Consider the following 20,277-nt stretch of genomic DNA (forward strand, 5'->3'; position numbering starts at 1 on the left):
TGTTCAAATCCGTTTTCTTTCTGAGGGGGGAATTGAATGTGAGTGTCCCAAAACCCAGGTAAGTGCTGTAATCACTGGGCTGAAGTTATTAGATGGGCAGCAGCACCACCACCTCCTCCTCTGGCTGGTTTTGAATGGGACCCTATCCAATAGGAAGCCTCTGAACCCACCTACTCGATCGGGCCCAGTGTGCCTGAACGTAGATGCTAGTGTTGGGGGTGCTGCTGCACCCCTGACTTGAAGTGGTTGACGTCATATTCAGGGTTCACAGTTCAAGGGTTCTCAGCACCCTGACTGTACAAATTGTCCCAGCACCACTGGGCCTGTGTTCCCCCAGTTTGCTTAACTATGAGACAAGTGTCCAGGTACCTGGAGGGAGGCATGCTTAGAGGCAGAAATTTACATGCTTAGGGAACCTTTCCTGCAGAAACTTAGGCACTGAGTAAATGATGTTGCCTCCATGGTTAGGCTCCAGTTGAGCAGGAGTTCTGTTGCTTAAAACTGGAATTTAGGTGCCTAAGTACCTTGCTAGATTTGGGCCTCCTATGCTTTTCCTAGTGCCTGTGTTTCCTGGGTTTGGTCTCTAACACATGCCAATTTTCACCTCCCCCCCCCCCCAGCTCTTCCCTTCAGGGACTCCCACCTGACCAGAATTCATAATCTTAGTTTTGATCTAATCTTTGTATCAGCTCCCTTTGCTCCCTCCATGCATTTCTAGTGTGGACATCCCATTCCCCTCTCCATTATATTCTGCAATAAGTGGGGCGGGAGAGTGACTTGGCAATCTTGACTGCAACTTTAAAATAGTGTGGCAACTAGATTTTCCCCTTGCCTCCGGCGTGTGGGCAAGGCTGTGTGAATTGGCAGCACGCGGGAGCCCTGTCCCCTGGGGCGCACTATGCACCACGCACCTCCTTCCCTGTGATGACTGCAATTGCATCCTCTCCCCCCGCCCTCCTTGCGCGCTGCAATGCATGTGCCACGGTTTAGATGACGCGCGCGCCAGCCCCGGGCTCGCGTGGTTCAAGCGCGCGCTGTACACACCTCCTCTCCCCCCGCTCTTGGGAGAGGCGGCCAGGTCCGCGCGCGCGCCCTGGCGTAGTTCCTCGTTTGCTCCCCCCCTCCCTTCCCGAGCAGGGGCCAGGGCTCTGCGCTGATTGGCTGGCTGGGCTCGGCCAGGTGTCGGGCTCGGCGGCGAGGAGAGGCAGGGTAGGGCGAGGCGCGCGGAGCGGGGTGGGGGGGGGATGGCAGGAGCCGGCTGCAGCCGCAGCGCCTTGCGCTGCAATCGCAGCCTGTAGGCGCTTCCTGTAGGGAGCGGCTCCAGCGGGGAGCCCAGCGCTGCCCCTTTCCCCAGGCGGGAGCAAGCGGCGCCCTGCTGCCCTGTGCTCTTCCCTTCTGGGATGCTGGCTGGAGCTGGGGGCACGCCGACCGGCCTCAGCCAGGAGTTCCCTGCGGCGTGCGGGGGATAGGAGTAGCCGGGGCAGCGTTGGGGAGCAGCCCAACAGCAGTAGCGAAGGGAGGGTTTTATTGCATGACAGTCCTGGGTCTGATTGCTTCTTAAACCAAAACAGCGGGACAGCCTCCCCCCCCCCAATCCTTACCCCTCTACAGTGCATCCAGAGGGGGAAGGCACTGAAGGACTTGTTGACCCAGCAGGATCAGCTGTAGCGGGAGTCGGTGTATTTTTGCTGGCGCCTGTGAGAATTGATCAGTGAAGTTACTGCCCTGCTTCCATCTTGCGTTATTCTGAGTGTGAGTACTGACAATTGTCCATCTCTTTCCCTGCAAGCCCTCCTGCTTGCCTGTGTACGTAATGCAGGGGGAGAGGAGATGTGTCTTGTGTCGGGATTGGTATTTGGATGCAATTGCTCACTTGGAAACTGCTGAATGTGGCTTGCATGGAAGCAGCTCCTCCGGTTCCAAATTTGGTGCTGGACTGATGTACAGTAGTTTCACTAACTAATGTGACACCCGGGTAGGGTGTCTAGAGGAGAAGGGGTGGGATGATTGGGGGGGGGGGGGAATATGTGTGACATAATCCTCTGCCTGTATTCTCCCAATTCTTGCATCTGTCTCTTCCGCTTACCTTGCGAGTCGCAATCCTGTTCAGTGTGGAATTTGCTCTTTTTAACTTTCCTTTTAAAATAGACATTGCAGGTGAGTCCTATATCTAGTGACACCAAATTGGGTTGACGATAGAGAAGGATGTAGGCTGAGATGTCACCCCCTAGGACAGAGAAGGAGAAACTGAGAAAGAAGGGATGATGGCAAAGCATAAAAAGGGGAGGGAGACTGGGATTCTTCTAAGGATCTGAACTTATTTTGCACTACTACTAAAGGTCAAAACCAGACTCAAGCCATCCTCATTCATTTACACAGCTATGCATTATTTGTAGCTATTATTTTTCTGTGGTTCTTGGGTCTTTCTTCTTTGTATGAGCTACATGATGTTTATATGTGTATTATAATGACCTATGATATGGAAATAGAGAGGAAATACTACCCAAGAGATTGTGTAAAGGGAGGGACATATTTCCCAAATGAAATTTACAACAGCAAAGCAGTTAGATCCTGCTGTCTTTCCCACCTTATAAAAACAACATTAACTGGTTGAACAGATCACCTCTCTTCAGTGATTTAATTTTACCTTAAAATGTTAAGATTTATTTAGTTTGATTACAGGCCACATGTCCGAATAGCTTGGCAGCCTTTTTAGTGATATCGTTATTCAAACACTGTCATTGTAGTTATTAACAGTAAATAGAATATTTTACTTTTGATGAACTAACTTCTCTGAGGCCATTCAGGATTGTACTGTAAGATGTGTAGCACACTCTCACTGCGTCCTTTTTGCCAGTACACCACATAGCACCATTTTTTTTTTTACAGCTGAAGAGCACACACATTCCTAGTATCAAGGTCAGTATATTGTGACTACTGGGGAAAATACCATATGGCTTAGGTTAACTTGCCTTGGAGAATGTAATTTAGTAGTATTGAGTTTGTTTTGTGTTTTTGTTTTAGATTAATGTAACCAAGTAAGAACTATGAAGCAAAATATCTTAGTGCGGGTGCCTCATTAAGAATATTCTCATGGATGTAAACAGTGCTTAGAGACTTACATGGAGAGATATGTGGGTTTGTTTTTCTTTTAATCCCCTCCTCCTTGTTTTGAAAATGTGGATAGGTGTCATCTTGACCGTTCTGGAGCCTAGAATCTTTTACTACTAGCACATCTGTAATATGGGGACTGGTAATAAAGGTCTCCTTTACTTTCCTGGGAATATGTCTCAACCCTATTCTAGAAGAACTGTCTATAAGTGATAGGATAGTTCAGTTTCCATATTCACACAAATCTTTGTAGTTGAGACCTTTTAAAAGGCACACAGAACTAGGCCCTGAGAGCATTCATGTGCAATGCATACATTATAAGGTATGCTTGGAAAAAAAAAATAGCTGTTTCTGGGGACAGGTGCACAAGAACTGCTTTGTATTCCTAGGAAGTCATTTTTTAAAACTGTCTTTTTATACCAACTAATGTTCCTGATGAGCTATTTCTGTCATAATTTGCAGTGCATGGAAGTAGAACAGGACCACAGTCTAGAACATGCCAAAATGAGGATAACTAATAATGGTTTCAATTCCCTTGCTGCCCAGACTTCCCATGCCCATGAAACTACTGTTAGAAATAAAAGTGAAGTCCCAGGAAGTGAATAATAGTTAAGTCCCAGGTAGACTACAAAGAGCTACAAAAGGATCTCTCGAAAACTGGGTGACTGGGCAACAAAATGGCAGATGAAATTCAATGTTGATAAATGCAAAGTAATGCACATTGGAAAACATAACCCCAACTATACATATAAAATGATGGGCTCTAAATTAGCTGTTACCACTCAAGAAAGAGATCTTGGAGTCATTGTGACTAGTTCTCTGAAACCATTCACTCAATGTGCAGCAGCAGTCAAAAAAGCAAACAGAATGTTGGATACCATTATGAAAGGGATAGATAATAAGACAGAAAATATCACATTGCCTCTCTCTAAATCCATGGTATGCCCAGATCTTGAATATTGCATGCAGATGTGGTCGCCCCATCTCAAAAAAGATATATTGGAATTGGAAAAGGTTCAGAAAAGGGCAACAAAAATGATTGAGGGTATGGAACGGTTTCTGTATGAGGGGATATTAATAAGACTGGGACTTTTCAGCTTGGAAAAGAGACGACTACGGGGATATATGATAGAGGTCTATAAAATCATGACTGGTGTGGAGAAAGTAAATATGGAAGTGTTATTTACTCTCTCTCATAACACAAGAACTAGGGGTCACCAAATGAAATTAATAGGCAGCAGGTTTAAAACAAAAGGCAGTATATATATATATATATATATATATATATATATATATATATATATATATATATATATATATATATTTTTTTTTTTGCACCATGCACAGTCAACCTGTGGAGCTCCTTGCCAGAGGATGTTGTGAAGGCCAAGACTATAACAGGGTTCAAAAAAGAACTAGATAAATTCATGGAGGTTAGGTCGATCAATGGCTATTAGCCAGAATGGGCAGGAATGGCATCCCTCTGTTTGCCAGAAGCTGGGAATGGGCGACAGGGGATGGATCACTTGATGATTACCTGTTCTGTTCATTCCCTCTCAGGCACCTGGCATTGACCACTGTCAAAAGACAGGATACTGGGCTAGATGAACCTTTGGTCTGACCCGGTATGGCTGTTATGAATTTTACCAAGTGCTTTGAAAAATTATTCTTAGACAAGACTTTATCACATCTGAATTAGAAGAAAAACTTAGTTTAATGTGCTCAAATCAGGGAATCCAGATAATTTCCATCCCAGAATACTGAGAGAGCTGACACCTGAAATTGGTAGTCCAGTGTGACACTATGCCCCATATTCTTCATAGAGATATTGTGATATGAATATGGCGTGACTAAGATGTGTTTTGTGCATGTGAGGTATCATTGGAAAGGTTCTGATTTGTTGAATGTGATTATCCTATTTGTATGCATGTATCATTTTTGTATCTAAATTTAGGAATATTGACTATGTATCAATTACAAAAGTGTTTGCATCTGGGGAACACCCACTAGACAAAATGCAATCAGTCTGGCTGTTCAGGTGGGGACAAGTCAATGAACCATTAGGGAGGACAATAGGTCTTTGAAGATACTAATTTCCCACCTTCCTGGGAAGCTTCAGAGGGCCTTTGACTCATGACTGCTTTGACACTGCAGGGTCGCATGAACATGGCACCTGGTACTGGACTCCATCTTGGACTACTAGTATTTTTCCACCAATGGGCGGGTGGGTATCAAACTGGGAAACAAAGGATTCTCTCCATATGTAATCCTGTTTAAGGCAGGGAAGTTAATCAGGGTTCATTCTTCCCTGAATCCCCACCCAGGATGACTGCTGGAAACATCTAAGAAACAAAGACAAGCAGCAGGGGGCAGGGGTGGGAACGGGACTGAGCCTAGGCTGGAAAAGGTATCTGGGCTGTGAAAGAAATACCCAGAGTTTTAAGTTGCAAGCAAGAGCAGCTTGTCTTCAAGAACCTCTGCAATCTGCCTAAAGAAACATTTAGGGTGAGAAATTACCACTTGTAGCCGGTTTCTTTAGTGTATTAAGCTTAGTTTGCATGTTTGTTTTATTTGCTCAGTAATCTGCTTTGATCTGTTTGCTATCCCTTATAATCACTTAAAAGCTATTTTGTCTAGTTAATAAACTTGTTTTGTTTTCTCTAAAACCAGTTTGTGGATTTCGTAAACGGGAGGGAGAAAGCTGTGAATATTTTCCTCCGCATTGAGGGAGGAGACGAATTTCATTTAGCTTATGCTGTATAATTCCCTGTGCAGCGCAGTACAATACCATTTTGGGTTTACACGCCAGAGGAGGTATGCACTTGAGTACTGGGCAATTCCCATGCAGAACTGATCTCAGTGTCTGTGTCTTTCTGCAGCTGGGTGTGTCCCTACTTGTGTGTATGTGCTAGAAGGATCTTGAGGGCCTGGCTCAGCAAGGCAGTGTAAGGGAGCCCAGACTGGTGTAACAGGCGGGTTCATTGGTACCCCAGTACATCAGGTGGCACCCCGGAATGTGGGGGACAGTTAGGTAACCTGTCACATCAGGTTGTAAGGATTTTAAAATAAATTTTGTCTATTTAGGGGTAGTATTTTAGGATTGGAGAATAGCTAATGTACCTGTATTTAAGATAGGTCTGTAATTGCCTGGGTCACTTTTTCCTCTGTTGTTTTGACTTCAGTAGTATGTAAGGTTTTAGAACAAATTGTGAAAGAAAAAAATAATTAAATTCATAGAGGTAAAGGGGAAGTAAGGCAACATGGGCTTACCAAAGGTAGATCATGCCAGACTAATCTGATTTCTTTCTTTGAGAAAACAACTGATTTTTTAATATAAGGGAAGTGCAGTAGATCAAATTTATTTGAACTTCAGTAATGCATTTGACACGGTACCACAAGGGAAATTATTAGTTAAACTAGGTAAGATGGGGATCACTGTCAGCAGGATAAGGAATTGGCTAAAGGGGAAAAAAGCAACAGGTTCTGCTGAAAGGTGAATTATTACATTGGAGGGAGGTTACTAGTGAGTTCCTCAAGGATTGGTTCTGAGGTCAATCTTAGCCAATATTTGTATTAATGACCCTGGCACAAAAAGCTGGAGTGTGCTAATGAAATTTTCTGAGGATACAAAGTTGGGAGTCATCTTGAATACAGAGGAAGATTGGAGTATTAGACAGGAACATCTGGATGACCTTGAAGACTAGAGTGACAGAAATGGGATGAAATGCAATAGTATAAAGTGCAAGGCATGCACGTAGGGTATAATAATAAGAATTTCTTCTGCAGGCTGGGGGCTTATCAGTTGGAAGCGACAGATGAGAGACCTGGGGGTGTGAGTCGATCACAGGGTGACTGTCAACCACCAATGTGATGTACCTGTGAAAAAGACAAATGCAATCCTACAATGTGTCAGGTGAGGCACTTCCAGAAGATAGAGAAGTATTAATGACATTGTACAAGGGACTGCTAAGACTGTGTACAATTCTGGTCACTCATGTTCAAGAAAGAGGAATTTAAATTGGAACAGGTGCAGACAAGAGCTGCTAGGATGCTCAGGGGAATGGAGGGCCTGTCTTATGAGAAGAACTTGGCTTGTTTAGTCTTGCAAAAAGAAGACTGATTGTTCTATAAATATGTGGTGGGGGGTAAATACCAGGGAGGACCTAAGAGCTATTTAAGGTAAAGGACAACATTGACAAAAGAACAAATGGATATAAACTAGTCATGAACAAATTCAGGCTGGAAATTAGAAGAAAGTTTCTAACCATCAGAGGAGTGAGGTTCTGGAATAGCCTCCCAGTAGGAGTTGTGAGGGCAAACAATTTACTTAGTGTGAAGGGAGAGCAGGATAACTTTGAGTGGGATTGTACAGGGTTGCTTTTGATTGTGGGGGGCAGGGCTCAACAGCTCTGGAGCTTATTTCTGGTTTGTCTCTCACATCCCTAAAAGTTCATGCTTCAGGGTTTCAGCTGGTCACCTGCAGGGATCTGGAAGGGATTCTCCCCACCCCCAGTGTATTCTGGAAGTTTTCTGTTTGTTGTATCTTCTTCCACTGAAGCATCAGGGACAGCCACAGCTGGAGGTTGGACATTGGTCAGGGAGAGCCAGGGCGCTGAGGTGGCATTGAGCATTCTCTCTCCCAGGTGCTTGGCTGACTGGTTCTTCCTCATGTGCTCAGGATCTAACTGATTACCCATATGTGGAGTTGGGAAGGAATTTTCCCACAGCTCAGACTGACAGTGACCTTGGGGGTTTTTCATCATTTTTAGTGGGTGGAGCGGGTCACTTGCCAGGATTATCAGGGTATGTACCTATTCCCACCTATTCTTGCCTGGGGTACGTAATAATCTAGTCTTCTGTGGGCTGTAATACTCTGGTCTAATTTTGGTTGTTGGATTTGGTATGCGGGTGTTGGGTGGCCTATGATATACAGGAGGTCAGACTAGATGATCTGGTGATCGTTTCTGGCATTAGCTCCCACCATCCCACTGCAAAAAAGTCAGAGCTTGAGTGCCAACTGTACAGGGTTCCATTGTCATCACCCTTAGATCTTGTAAGGGGAACAATGGGTACAAGAAATAGGATGTTTGAAAGAGGGTGTTTCTTTTTTAAAGTGCGTGGCTGATGTTGAGGAAAAACTGTGTGTGCCTAAGACGACATCATTGTTCATAAGCAATTCATCCATGTGAAAATATGACTCCTGTACTGCTGCCAAGATCTGCAAGGTCTATTGTGATCTGATGAGTAACTGCTGGCTGCACAGTTAAAGCTGCTTTAACGAGCACACCCAATTCCCTTGCTGTTTCAGAAATGTGAAGGGTCAGATTCATACCTTGGACAAATGCACACACTCCCATTGAAACCAGGGGGCAGAATTTCTTCCTTGAAAAGGAGGAAATGTGGATTTAATTTGCTTGAATAGTCTAAATAAGTCCCCCAACCCTTCCTTAAGATACTTTCTCCACCTTCCATTTGAACCCATAGATCCTACCCTTGTTTACCTGGTATATTTCTGTAGATTTTTGATAAGCGTAGCTCAATCACAAGTAAAGGCTGTTGGCTTATGTGTGCACTGCTAGCAACCTGAAGGTCATTATGTTCAGGCTGCATACTAATTCATCCAAATTTCTTATACTCACAAATTTGGTTTCAAAAGGAGTTCATTGAATACTATGAAGAGGAAGACAGATTGGGCAATTTGAATGAGGGAGCAGTGTACTACCCCTTTGTTCAAACCATTTGAGAAATTGAGATCCAGAAGAGCAAAATAGAATGTGAGCAGTGTAGAAAAGACAAATGCAGCCGGATTTGCGGTGTGCTTTAACTTCTCATATCCTTCTGTGGGGAGCAACGCACATGCAACACATCCAAAATTTCTCAGAGGGATTATACAGATATAACTGGTGGCTTACTGTAGTCCATTATATGTGGCTGAGAGATGATAAAGATCAGTGATTGTGATCTCATGTTTATCTTTACTGAGTTAATTTCACTTTCAGCTGAATAAATTAAGGATTGTATTCTTTGAAGAATGTTTGTTACAATACTTTGATTTGAACTTGGGATAGGAATTGCATCAGTGGGCAGCATCTTAAATATTTGATAGACAACACGTTATTTTCGGAGTAAGCTGGTTTAGTGTCCCTATAGTAGCATAGATGAATACATTTTTTTTTTTAGAAGACCACATTAGCGTTTGACAGGTCAAGCTAAAATCAGCAATATATCAATGATAGGTTTTTAGATTTCACAGAGATTATACTGGGAAAGGGAACACATTAGATTTCTGGGCCAGCATCATTTCAGTAGCAAAGATGTGTGTGCGTGTGTTTGTGAGAATATCATGCTAACAAAGGGCTTGGTCTTGCAAATCTTTACTCACAGGAGTAGACTGCAATTTGGTTAAAAGAAATGAGATCTCTTTACCTTCTGTTATTCATAAACTTTACCTACTGCTACTTATTTAAATTATGCTATTATTGGTGTTTGGCATTCTCATTGTTGCAGCCATTACTGTCTCCTGGCAGGCTTCAATATAAAGCATTACCTTGTAAAATTAATTTGGCGTTTTTCATTGAATGTCATATTTCATTTTGAAGCTTTGTCTGTTGAAATGGGAGAGCCAGAACACTGAGCAGTTTGATCTTACAAATGGCACTCTTTTAATGATGTGTTCAATCATCATTGACAGTGTGCCCACAGTGGTCATCCAAGTAGTCTTCCTGTATGGTTCCTTGGTACCAGCCAGGAGGGGAACTGTAGCCCACCCTGCTTATTGGAGTTCCAAATTCAAACCCTACAATATAGCAGTAGACTGGATTGCCCTCCCAAGACTACTGTTTCTGCCGCACAACCACCATCTTTCTTATGGAAGATACCAGAGTAAAACACAGTTCCACAGTTTGGCACAGTCCCAGTTGCTGCATCTGTTCCCATTTAAGGGAGGTCTAGAGCCTTCATAATAGAAAATAAGACACAGTCTCTTCTTGTGCCAGGAGAAATCCCAGACTCAGACCTTCATTCAAATAGGAGTTTTCCCATTGACTTCAATGGGCTTTTGAGCAGGGCTGCAATCTTTTACCTTCATTCTATAGAGAGGCCTTTTCAGGGCCAAAAGAAAATAAAGTCTTCTTTGCTCCAGAGAAGATACCAAACGGGTTTTCTCTCCTCTTTTTTTCTAGAATGACATCAGCAGCATTTGCAGCCCATTTTCCTCCAAGAAACACCCAAACTTTACTTATAAAACAAAACAGCCAAAAACCCCACCTTGAACCAAACACAGAGCAACAAACACCTCCATATTGTTTTAAAAAATAAATAATAAGAGAACTCTGTGCAATAGCCTTTCTGTTGTCATACTCTGGCAGCTGTTTTCCCTTCTCTTATGAGGCTAACTGAGTCTATCTGCTTCTTGTCTCTGCTTATAGACAAGACCATAGTCTTCCTGGTGTGCAGCACCAGTACTTTTTGACCTGGCCATTGTCTGTGCTCCTGAGGACCCAGATGTGTACTGTATATCCTGTCACAATGACGTCCAAAACTGCAGAGCACAGTGGTCTTTGACCATTTAAATCGGAGAAAATAAAATGAAAAAGAGCCAACTTATTTGGTGCAATCCATCCTAAACTTCTGACATATGGGTGTTCAACATACTACTCAACATTGCTTATAAAGAAGTAACAACTAATATATTCTTAAGCACATTGGGGAAGTGCAGTCAACATCAGCCTCATGTGTGGTTGACTCTAAAAAAGGAGAAATGGGGCTCCAGATTCCAGTGGTACTTGGTGAAACTCCTGGAAAGTTGTGTCTCTACATTTGTATCCCTCTATCGTAAGTGTGTTGAAATTTGCATAACTCATCATGGAGTGGACTCTGATCAAATCATAGCTTATGTCTTGTAGAACAAGGGTCTCCATAGAGACACTAAACTTAAAAAGTAATCAGAATAGATTTTGGAAGGATTTAATAGATCATAGACTGGTGACACTGCTGTTTGTCAATGGCTCAGTGAAAATCTGGCTTTATCTAAATAAGAAAGCAGAACTGGAACACACAAGTGCAAATCCAAACAGTGATTCAGGAAAACTGGAATCTTTCATTACCTGAGCTAATACCAAATACAGATACCAAATACAGAGGTCCATTCTTGGATCCAGACAAGTTATATTTAGTGCAGGGCCTGAATATAGATAGTGTAAAGCCAGACTTGCTCCTTTATCTTCACACTCTCACCTGGAGCTGGATGAGGGCTTCAGCTCCTGAGTTCAAATTAGAATTGCCTTAGGAGTGCCCTAATTTGTGTCCATCTGCTGCCAATGGACCCAAAAAGTGAGAGATTACCAGAGCATAGCATCTCTCTGGCCATAGCAGGAGTAAGAACTGGCTTGTGAGGTTCTTGTATTTTTTTTGTACTGAATTGCAAGCTTTTAATTTTGGATAATTTGTGTGCTTTTTAGATGAATGAAATTATTGCTAGATGAACGGCATAGCATTCATTTTGTGTTTTGATGTAATAAAGCCATTGTAGGGTTTTTTCCAGAAGAGGGTGGGAAATCTACCTCACCCTTCAAGGATGGGGAATATTGCAACAACTTAGCTACAAGGGCTTGATTTTGACCATACCTACACTAGTTTTGCATTGGCATAAACCCGCTAACTTGTAATTTATACTGGTGTAAGCAAGATTAGAATAATTCCATAGGTGTTATAGTAAATGAAGAAAGCACAGGTTTGTGATATTATCTTTGCTGTTTGTGTTTGTGATTATCTAATTGTTGCAAATTACTGAATTTTACAAATTAAGTTTTCCCGTCAAAAGTATGAATTAGCAAAGTTTTAATATAGTAAATTTGCTCTTTATAGTTGGTACTAATAGAGTATACTATATCATGATGGCAAGGCAATATCTGTTGTAGTAATGACTTACTTTCCATTAAAACCAAATTTTTGGCTCTCCTCTAAAAGTCCTTTGGAAAAGTCTTTCCAGCTTCATAAGTGGTCTGTGGCCGGAGGTCAACTTTTGGACCAAATTTTACGTTGTTTGACAAGCTGCTTTTAGGAAATAAGACATAACATACTCGTGAATCCAAAATGTATTGCACTGAAAAAGTTTTAGTAAGCTGTGGCCTGTGAAGCAGAGTATTTGCATATTATGTTGACGACTATTAAAATGTTTGTAAAATGAAGCTAAATTATACACTTGGCTATGTTACATTGAACATATATTTGCATGCATTGATTATGATGTGGCTTTTGAGTTAAATAATTCAGAGGAGCAGCATAGTGTTATAATGATTTTCTCCTACTGTGTTCAATTGCACAAAATTACATCAATATACATTATGTAATTTAATACAAGGTAAGGTAATATCTTGTATTGGACCAACCTCTGTTGGTGAGGGACCAGCTCAGAAGAAGAGCTTTGTGTGACTCATAAAGCTTGGACAGAAGTTGGTCCAATACAAGATATTACCTCACCCACCTTGTTTCTCTAATATCCTGGACTGACACAGCTACATATACACTGCATACGTTTTTCAGAAAGTCACTCTTTCTTTTAAAATGCTTTTTATTCTCAGATCATTAAAAGTATAGATGATAAAAAAGGAAGACTTACTGCAGCTTCACAGCTGTACCAATGCTTGGGCATTGTGAACATGCTGAAGTGTTTCCGCTGATTTGTGGATTGTTTTTGCCTTAGTAAGGTGCTCTTTATAGACTTAGTATGAAGCAGACACACCTGAGAACCTGTTAGGACAGAGTGGGATTAGAACAGTTATTTAACTGTTGACATAAATTTGCCAACAAGCTGATGATAGTCACGCAATAAGTCAGAGCTACCATATAATTAAAAAATGTAGTGCTCATCTGCATGCTCGAACCATTAGGCCACGCTGCCATTTGTACCCTGCAACAATTTACATAATGGCTGTTGGCTGTCCATTATTGGTCAGGTTATAATATGTGAATTGCACACTATCAATCAGTGGCCTCTTTTCTCTGTGCCTGTCGTCCAAGAAATAATTGTCTATCCATACATGGCCATTACTGTTTTGTCTCTCTCCAGTCTCTTGCTCATGACTGGAAACACATCAATCATTCCTATATGATCAGAAGATTAAGTCTTATAGGTTGACCTATTATGTATTCTTTCTTATGATTCTTGTTGCTAAGTAGCAGAGGCTAGAGAAGTACAGTACAGACAATTAAGTGATAGATGAACACAGTTTGCTTAGTTCAGTGTTATAAAAATGTACAAGATGAAAATGGGAGAGATGAGGTGAGATTATGTAGGGCCTAGAAAGTTTAGTAGTGTAGAGGTAAAATACACTGAAGGGGCCAATGTTCCCTTGTTGTTCTGAATTTCTGCACCTAATTCTCATTACAGTTGCACTACTGCAACTCCATTGACTTCAGTAGCATAGTTGTGGAGGACAAATTAGTCTCATGACGTTTAAGGCCAGAAGACACAACCAAATCATTTATGCTGACCTCCTGTATATCACAGGCCACCACCACCAGCCAGGACCCTCACACTGAATCCAACAACTTGATCAATAAAGTCAAGTTTTATACTGAGATTACATTTATAATTGCACTGACTTCACGGGGAGTTGTGCTTGCATTCCAATTGGCAGAATTTTGCCTGAAGGATTCTGTGTTTGTATGATTTACTAGGAAGGCTCTTTTCATATGGTATTAATTTTTTCTTATAAAATTAGGGTTAGATGATGAAAATAAAATCCTTCAAGCCTGATAAAGTGTGCTTTGGTTCGTCCAGTGCAGTGTTTCAATTCATCTTATATAAGGGGGAAAAAACTATTACCTTTTGAAATGGCTCATAGAGATGCATGTTGTTTTTCATGTCTGAAGAGGAGTGGCATATTTAGGTGAAATACTCCTTGCTCTTTTTCATGTATATTTACCATCAACTGACATAAAATGTTTTGTTTTAGTCTCTCCTGTAGAGAAAAGGTTAAATGATTTCATTGGTCTTTTATGCTTTTGATCTCTCATATTCAGTAAGGAAATTAGTGAAGGATGTGGAGGGAAGATGTATCAGAAGCTCATATTAGTTTCTTAAAGAGGTTATACAAACACTTCAAAACATACAATACTAACCTTTTTGTCTTCTGGTGTTTTGAATGCCTGCCATTACTATATACAGTGGCACACTTTTGTAGATTAATGTAGGGTAAGATAACATAGTAATGACAATAACTTGCTCTAAAAGGACAACCAATGTATTTTACTGACTATATAAGGATCATTTCACCCACCAGTGGAATGAAGTTAACTCTGCTGTGGAACTCAGCATCTATTGAATATCACAAAACAACCTTATACAAGAATTTTGGGTAAGAAGTGAAAAAAAATCTTTCCAGTTCATACTACAGGGATTTTTAAGCACGGAGAAAGTGTAATAGGATTTAGTCAAGACTATTCATAACAACTTTATTCTTGTTAAAAGTGATATAAGATCACAATGAGTTGGATCTTTGTTTTTTATCTCATTTGAAAGATGGTATTCCAAATCCTCAGCTAGTGTAAATGACAAAGCTCAATTAAAGTCAATGGAGCTAGGCTGATTTACAACACCTGAAGATCTGGCTCAATATTTTCTGCAGCATATTGTCCCGTCAATATCCCGGGACATTGGGCCACTGCCAATTCACAAGGGAAGAATGCCTAAGACACTGTTCCCTGTGGCATCTAGAAGTTCCTTGGAGGTTTCCCTTCCAAATAATTGCTGACCAATCCTGAAAGTGCTTCAGTTATGGTTATGATATTCGATGGGATCTTAGCCAAATGTGGAATGGCTGCAGAGTAATGTTCATTCAATATCTTTTTAGTTCAAATTTATGCTCAGAAAGTATGCTGCAGTAATCCCGAATTCAAAGGTCCCTCTTCCTTGCAACTATAACTTATTTTTATTCTTTCTCCTCTCTGTCATACGCACAAAAAGCAAACCCACACTAAAACAATCTTGTTTAAAGACTCTGTATTGGTAATATGATTAGTTGTTTTTAATTAGTAAATGTTTGGAGACAAACACATAAGATGTGGGGAAGAGCGCTTGTCTGCAAACAAGGTAGTCAATCTATCTTAGATAAATAAGGTGCTGCTTATAGAATTTGGAGGGAAAAATGTAATTTTTGCTGAGAACTTCTTTTACTGTTGAAATATTCTTCCTAAAATTGATGTAATTTCCAAAAAATAAATGCAAGACAGATGGAACGGCCTTCTTTAGATCCTGACAGTCTACCCTGGGGACTGATTCCCTACCACCAAGCAATGCAGCCTCAAGCACAGCTTTACTAACAAATATTTCTTCTAGCAATTGCTCTATCAGGGAAATCCTAAAAGAGCTCATGTTGCTGAACAACAAGGAAAAATGATAGGTCTCAATTCTAAAGCAATAACTGAAATTTAAACTTTTGATGAATGCTTTCAAAGTGCAGGCGGCAGGGCTTGAGGCAGTGTACGGACAGAATCTGGAAGGTACCAACACTTCAGAAGCAGCAGCAACCTATATTTTTAATCAAAAGTGATATTCTACTGCAGAAGCAGGTATTAAATAATTAGACCACCTGAACCATTGCCCCAGATTGCCCAAGAAGAAAGACAAGACACCAAGAATGTGGTTTAATGAGGTCACAACTTAACACATCTGGGAAACTATGGAGCAGTAACTTGTCCAGCTCCAGTTAACCTTTCTTCTGTAATTTATGCCACCTAGGAAGAGCTGCCCTGAGGCCTTCCCTATTTTTAACCTCATCCCAGCACTGTTACTGAGACTCTCTGCAAACCCCTCCCCCCTGGCAAGGTTGAAGGGATGAGGGGGGAGAATAGATGGGCCTACGCTTTACCAGGCATTGGGGTCCAAATACAAAGCCCCAATGCACTGGTCCTGCTCTAATTCCATGGGAGGCGTAGAGGAGGTGTTGTTGCTCCTGGGCGCAGAAAATGGCATCACAGGCAGGGGAAAGGGTGTATACACCCTCGCCTCAGACACACAGAGCCAATGGACTTCTTCTGTGCCCTCTCTCCAGCTAGTTGGCCAAGGAGTTTGATTTGTATCTTAGAAATACCAGGAATGTCAACTGTAGACTTCCCTAATTTTGCTGGGTGTCTTGGAGAATGTACGGTTTTAACTCTCAGACCTTAAAAATTAAAGGGTAGGTGGAGAGTTTGAATCTTTAACATGGCCTTCCTTTGGTGTATCAGTTGGATCTTAATGTTAAATAGATGTATTTTTAAAACAAATGTTTAAACAGTGTGAATGAAAATCTCTCTTAGCGTGTACTATCCGTATTCATAGGTGATACATTATTCTTAATAGCCTAGAGGCAAAAGGTATGCTACAGTGGTAGTGATGTTACTTGACAAGAGAAGGTACTGAAAACTGTCTGGACTAATTAAATTCTTCCTTTTGAGAGCTAGAAGATGCTAATTTTCCAATCCCGCGTCACCAGCTGAAGTCTAGCAACGGAGAAAAGCTGAAAGCTACCAAACAGGAGTTTATGGAGGGAGTTACTGCTGCTTTTCTGTTTGCATCCAAAGTACATTTTTCTTTTAAAAAGATATAATCTTTTTTTTTTGATGTACGATCTGACAATCAATTTGCTCTAAAAGTTGGGGAAGGAAATTTCTATTTGCAGTGAAGAAAATCATATATTTATGATAAGTAAATCAGTTTTAGGCCTTGTTCACTGATACACAGTCTTATACCTGTTTAGTTAAATCAGTGCAAGTCCCAGTGTAGACTTTTGTAGAGTGTCATATTTTGATTCATCTTATACCTTTTTTCTGATTTACTTAAGCTAAATCAATATAGGTTTATATCAGTTTAAGATATCCACATAGCTTTTGTGCCAATTCAATTACATCAATTTTAAATCATTCTTTTACTTATACCAGTGCAACTTTGTTTGAGAACAATCATTGTGAGTTAAGAGCCAAAAAGAAAGTTAGGAAATCTTTGAAAATTAGGGAAATTTTAAAATATCCAGAATCTTTGCAAACTTCTTGTGTGATTGATTGCCCTGAGCTTTCCAGAAAAGTTTGAGCTTGAGATGAAAAGTGGCATATAAAATTTTATATTAATAGTTTTTTGGTGAAATTAAGATAGAGGTGTGTGAGTGAGTGAGAGAGAGAGAAAATAAAATAAAATAAAATTGGAGATGGATTAGTCCCTCCCTTAAACCAAGAACCAAAGTAGGCAATAGAAACATTAGTCTTGCCATTTTCAAGGAACACTCGCCGTTCTGTGTGATAAGCAAACTAAACAGTAACTTGTTTAACTTGAGCACATAAGTCTCTTTTTTTGGTATGGCTATTTTGCTAGATATCATTTTCTATGGCTGAACTGTTTTTTTCTGAATTGTTTATGGTTTAGCCCTTATGTAATGGCAATCTTTGCCTGAGACTAAGTCCAAACAACTTTACTATGATGTTATGTATGGTTCGGATCAGTATTTCCTGTATTTCCATTTCTCATATCCTGTTTTTGATTGTTACAATTATGAAATACTAATAGCCTAACCATACTTTTTACAGTTCTTGACAAATATTTTTATTCTGTTGAAAACACAATTCTATGAAATTCTATGAAAACACAATTTTCATTCTGTTGTGTTCAAGATATGGGATTCTGGAACAATTAATAATTCAATTGTAACAATTTTAGATTCATAACTGTGTGTGGGGAAAATACTAAAGAATATTATCAGATGATACCTGTCCTAGATGACAATACCGTGCTTCATTGTAATAAGGGTGTTTGATTTATTGACCCTCAGTCCTCTAGGGAATGTCTTTTGAAAGTTTGGATTTTCGCATTTAGAGCTGAGATTTAGCTGAAAGATATATTACAGACTTATGAAGGTAGACAGCTCCCTATTGACCAGCCATCTAAGCAGCTTCCTGTGCATAAATTAAGTTATAACTTATAAATTATTCCAGTTATTTATGCTTTCAGAATGCTTTGGTGTCACTCACAAATCTTTCATGCCTTTTATGGTATTCAATATAAGGTCTTGTCATGACACGTTTGAAAGACAATACCATAGGCCTACCTTGTAAAGGCATTGAATCATAGAAATGTAGGACAGGAAGGGACCTTGATAGGTCCTCTAGTCCAGTCCTCTGCATTGAAGCAGAACTCAGTATTATCTAGACCATCCCTGACAGGTGTTTGTCTAACCTGTTCTTAAAAACCTCCAATGACAGCGATTCCACAGCCTCCCTAGATAATTTTTTGTTCCAGTGGTTAACTACCCTCACAGTTAGGAAGCTTTTTTTTTTTGTCTAACCTAAATCTCCCTTACTTTTTGTCCTGTCCTTAGCAGTTAAGGAGAAAAACTTATCACCCTCCTCTTTAAAACATCCTTTTATGTACTTAAAGACTGTTATTGTGTCCTCCCTCGTCTTCTCTAGCATAAATCAACACAATTTTTCTAGTCATGTTTTCTAGATTGTTAATGATTTTTATTGCTCTCCTCTGCACTATCTCCAGTTTGTCCACATCTCTCCCAAAGTGTGGTGCCCAGAACGAGACACACTATTTCAGTCAAGGCATTATCAGTGCTGATTAGAGTGGAAGAATTATTTGTCATGTTTTGCTTACAGCACTCCTGCTGGTGCATCCCAGAATGATGTTTGCTTTTTTTGCAGCACTGTTATGTTTCATATTAAGTGTGTGATCCACTATAAGCTCCAGATCCTTTTCTGCAGTACTCTTTCCTAGGTAGTCATTTCCCATTTTGTATTTGTGCAATTGATTTTTCCTTTCTAAGTAGAATCCTTCTCATTTGTCATGATTGAATTTCACCCTATTTATTTCAGACTACTTCTCCAGTTTGTCAAGATCATTTTGAATTCTAATTCTGTCCTCCAAAGCACATCCAGCTTTGTATCATCCACAAACTTTATAAGGGTACTTTCTCTGCCATTATCCAAATCATTTCTGAAGATATTGAATTGAATCAGACTCTGGACAGATCCCTGCAGGACACCACTCAATGTACTCTTCCAGCTTGATTATGAACCATTGATAACTATGCTGAGTACACTTTTCCAACCACTTGTGTCTATGAGAAGGTCACTTGAGACCATATCAAAAGCCTTCCTAAAGTCAAGATATATCACATCTACAGCTTCCCTCTATCCACAAGGCTGTTTACCTTGTCAAAGAAGGATATTAGGTTGGTTTGACAGGGTTGGTTCTTGACAAATCTGAGTTGACTCATGGACTTTAAGGACCATCGTGATTATCTAGTCTGACCATCTGCACGTTGCAGACCACAGAACCTCATTCACACCCTTCTGTAATTGTCCCATAACTCATACTGAAGTTCACAAATCATGATTTAAAGACATCAAGTTACAGAGAATCCACCATTTACTCTAGTTGAAATGAGCACTGACCTTATTTTTTCCTAGGTGCTTACAAATTCTTTGATTATTTGCTCCATTATCATTCCAGATACTGAAATTAAGCTGACTGGTTTATAATTCCCTGGGTTGTCCTTATTCCCCTTCTTGTAGACAGGTTATATATATTTTCCCTTTTCCAGTCTTTTGGGGTCTATGCCATCCTTCACGAGTTCTCAAAGGTAATTGCTAATGACTCAGATCTCTTCAGCCTCTTCCTTAAGTATTCTAGGATGTATTTCATCCAGCCGTGCCAACCTGAAAACATCCAATTTGTCTAAGTAATTCTTAACGTGTTCTTTTTTCTATCTGAGCCTCAAATCCTACCCAATTTACATTGATGTTCACTGTTAGTTGTCCAATTGCTGCTAAGTTTTTTTGATGCAAACCGAAACAAAAAGGGTATTTAACTCTTTTGCCCAATACAGTGTTTTCTGGCATAATTCATTAATATTTTAAATTGTTCTGACATTACCAGAGAAAAGGTGTTCTAGAATTGCAAAGAACAGTTATCTGGAAAGCTGTTGTTTTTTGGAGGTTGGCAGAAAGTGGGCAGGTCATGGTTTATGGATGGAATCTAATATAAACCTTTCAAATACTAATTTGGTTAAGTTTCCAAAAACATTGCAATGAATATTTGAAGATAAAATTTGGTGTAAATATGGCAAAAAATTGTTGACTGTTGTCTGCTTTTTCTAAAGCAGTGAAAGTTGTTTGATTTCTAGCTGT

The 20,277-nt window shown here is 40.3% G+C and overlaps 1 protein-coding gene across 3 annotated transcripts in view; it reads left to right on the forward strand.

Moving 5' to 3' along the window:
* The first annotated feature begins 1,240 nt into the window (after positions 1 to 1,240).
* MYRIP (myosin VIIA and Rab interacting protein) overlaps positions 1,241 to 20,277 on the forward strand; it is a 348,495-nt gene continuing 329,458 nt past the window's right edge. Inside the window, exons 1-2 of one of the 3 annotated variants that reach the window (XM_073333104.1) lie at positions 1,241 to 1,752; positions 6,898 to 7,024. The gene's annotated coding sequence lies outside the window, so the exon portion shown is untranslated. Of the gene's footprint in view, positions 1,753 to 2,902; positions 2,920 to 6,897; positions 7,025 to 20,277 lie in introns of those variants that run through there. The other 2 variants (XM_073333103.1, XM_073333106.1) reach the window with 2 other exon arrangements.

Source organism: Lepidochelys kempii, chromosome 2 (genome assembly GCF_965140265.1).
Source record: "Lepidochelys kempii isolate rLepKem1 chromosome 2, rLepKem1.hap2, whole genome shotgun sequence".
NCBI lineage: Eukaryota > Metazoa > Chordata > Testudines > Cheloniidae > Lepidochelys > Lepidochelys kempii.